Source organism: Galendromus occidentalis, unplaced genomic scaffold (genome assembly GCF_000255335.2).
Source record: "Galendromus occidentalis unplaced genomic scaffold, Mocc_1.1 scf7180000077088, whole genome shotgun sequence".
In the NCBI taxonomy this organism is placed as follows: domain Eukaryota; kingdom Metazoa; phylum Arthropoda; class Arachnida; order Mesostigmata; family Phytoseiidae; genus Galendromus; species Galendromus occidentalis.
The window spans coordinates 76,802-80,269 of record NW_003805076.1 but is presented as its reverse complement, the minus strand read 5'-3'; positions in this window follow the sequence as shown (position 1 = coordinate 80,269).

Here is a 3,468-nt window from a genome sequence, read left to right as displayed (position 1 = left end):
TTCATCAAGTCTCTTAAATGCCTCGCATAACTCTGTATTACTGAATTCGAATAATGCTGTTAGGTGGCTTCATGTGCGAGGCGCGTTCTCTGACAACGATTATCACCCTATGGATTCCGGATCCGCCGACTACGGTGGCGTTGCCATCTCGACAAGATTCGAGGGGTCGCCGACTCTAGAAGGATGCGCAAGGACTTCTGACAGGACACTCTGTGATTCCGACCTTTGACGAGACATTCATCCAGATTTGACATGCATTCCGCGGATTTTTTTATCTCATCATTGAGCTCATCTGGATGGAAGCTTATTTGGGAACAGATTTATATTCTTTCTCGATTTCCGGTTCGAATGCGTGCAATGGTTTCGCTCTCATATGGCCCATGATCGAGCCGAGTGTGGAGTGTATGTAGGTCTGGGTCAGAACATGAAAATGTCGGAGCATGTTTTCAACGGCAACGCAATCAGATTCGTGGATGTAAATCGAGCCATGGCGAGCGGATTCTCATCGTCTGCCTTCGAGGCATGGATCCGCGCTTGGTCCAGGCTACATGGTCTTTCAGTACGCATTGACAAGCTCTCCACATGGAGGCCGTCAGCGGAACGCTCAATCAGAATGAGCAGAGTCCGAGCCACGATCCTGTATCCCTGATGGGTGTGTGGAAGGATACCACTTATAACCCGCTGAGCATTTGAGGCGCGAGGGCGTTAGTATAGTCCAGAATGGGTCACGAGGTGGCCTCCATAGACTTTCCTTTTTGGAGGGACAGGGAAAGAGTGATCTTCTCGAAAGCAGGTAGCCCATCATGTTAATTTCCTCAAAAGGGTCACAACTGATACCTTTCTACGCCAGGGAATAGAAACATCGCTATTCCAGGCCCTATAAGCTTAAATGCTCGATTCTGGGTCCTTATGAAGGATAATTTGGGAAAATCAGCCTGACGACCCATCCAAATCCCCAGAAAATTTCGACAATGAGGAAATTTGCCACAACAGACCCCATTAGGACTCATTGGAAGGATACGAGCATTCGAAATCGCTGGCTCTCTCAAATTCTTGAGCCGTAGCTCGACAAAACCTCGGAAATCAACCAAATCTTGAGCCCTCTGAGAGAAGCCTCTCCACTCTAAGGAATCGAGTTCATATGTAAGCTGAGCACCTTCAAGGAAACCCTCACAAAAGACAGCGACCCAATGTCGATTTAAATAAAAATATGCAATATCATGTTGTTTGTGTTGGTTTTTACTTTCGTGTGCGGCTGCCGAGCCAGGTCGCGGATATGCCAGTCGAATCGGAATCCGCGTTGAAGTCTATTTACTCAAATCTGTCTATTCAAGTCTCTGTGAGTCGGTCTGAGACTAGTAGTTTCACTCAGTCGTCCGGAAAGAGGGGTGGCGATTTGGATCTCCTAAAAGCTGGCGCGAGAGGATTAAATCGCCGATGAACTCCACTCTCGAGTTGACCAGGAAACGTGCCACTGGAAAAAGCGGATGGAAGTCATGGGCCACACGAAATCGCGCAAGGCTCTGCTCAGCCCTGCTTGGAGGGTCATTTAGCACGACATTCCGGAAATCCTTGCCGATATTTTCTCCTCCTTACCTCCCTCCCGCTTACTCTCGCTGCGCAGTGTCGGGATACAAAACTTCGGGCACAGATCTCGGCGTTTCAAGATACGACAGCTAACCCTATTTATCCTGGACATTCACTCTCACGAGAAAGTTCCGAGTCTGCTCAGTGGTGGGATACCGCGAGCCAGTGGATCCCCTCGCCTGCACGCGACGCGGGTAGCCATGTGGAATATACCGCTCGTTGGGATGCTTCTGGCCGTTCTCCTGAAGTACTTCGAATCTACTTGTTCGCCTCCATGGATCGATTGATCGACGATTCCGATCCTTTCCGGAATCATTAATCATCTTTCCGTTCGAATAGCGTGAGTCAGTGCGCCGCGCCGCTTCTCGGAAGCGTTCGGGACTCGACACTGCATTCATACTTTTTCCGTCTGGTGCTCGACGAGTGAAGCCACCTCTATATGTATGCAAAGTACATATATCGCGAGCGGCCGGGGCAAGCCGTCACTCGAGAAACAGGCCTTCTACCTCTAGGAGGTTTGATGTAAGCAATCGTTGGACATGGCCGGCTCGTGTCCGAGCACGATAGAAATAACTCGATGGGCTGTATAGGCTGACATTCAGATCGCGATGTCGTCTCGTAGAGAGGAAGGATCCGGACAAGTTCGATCGATACGGACGGTCCTTGTGCGGGACTGGTATCAGACAATTTCACGTGCCCATATCGACTTGACCTATGTACTTCAGGTGTGAACCCGTCCTGCCCTCCTGGAACGAAAAGACCCGGAAAAAGCAGGATCATCTTCTCTTGACGCTATCCGTGAGAACGCCGTGCCGATCTGATATGCCCGGACATCTCTTTGGAGGGAAGGGATCGGAGCGGAAGCCGCGCTGGCGCCGTGAACGTTTGCTAGGCCGCTGGTATTCGCTGGCTTCAGACGCCAATCGCGCCCGAAACTGTTCTCACATACATATGTATATTCCCCCCCCCTAGACAATTCTACATCTGATCATGGGATTGAAAGGTATACTACATGGTAGGTATTCTACATACATATACTTTTGTAGACCCCTAGAACCGAATACTTGCTGTTATAGAGACATTTAAGTTCTCCATGAATGGCCAAGCGGGTACACCCGTGTTTCCCTCGATCTTCCATATGACAAGCTTCGTCCAAGCTCATCGAATAGAAAGGCTTCCCCCTCGCGATAATGCCGGTTATACGACAGCTTCAGGAACTCGGAGCGGACGGACGAGACGAAAGCTGCTCAAAAGAGTTGGAAGACAGTCGGATGACGTCGACTCCTCGGAAGAAGTTTCTGTCGCTATTTTGCAAATGCAGGCTGACTCAGAATATTCGCCAAAGTTTCAGTCGCACCCTGCGAGCCTTGACTCGGTGGAGAAACTTTTCGAGAGAGGGTAGCCGTGTTCTACAGTCAACCAAATGGACTTTACCCGGAATGAATCTCCCTACTCGAGCAGCTCACCGCTAAGAGAAATCGGAGCCGCTCTGAAATCTCACGGGTCACTCATGAGTCATGACTAGGGATGTAAATTTTTCGCGGACCGCCATTTTTCCGCGATTTTCGCGGAAACTTCCGTTTACTCCCCATAGAGTTTCAATGGAGGCCGCGAATTTCCGCGAATTTGGCGGAAATTTTCCGCGAAAAATTTGCAAATAGGTCCGAGGAGTTCTAACGCCCCAAGCTCACATATCTATTCCTCGATGAGCTGGAATGTAAACGTACGGGAATCAGGACGCTTGAATGTAATCCGACGCTGATATTCTGTTTCTGAGGGTGATTAGCTTCTGAAGTTCCAGAATTCGACTCTCGCCGCGAGTCTGACTCGATCGAGCGGCTCACGGAGTCATATGAATACGCGCCATGGAGACTTCGACGA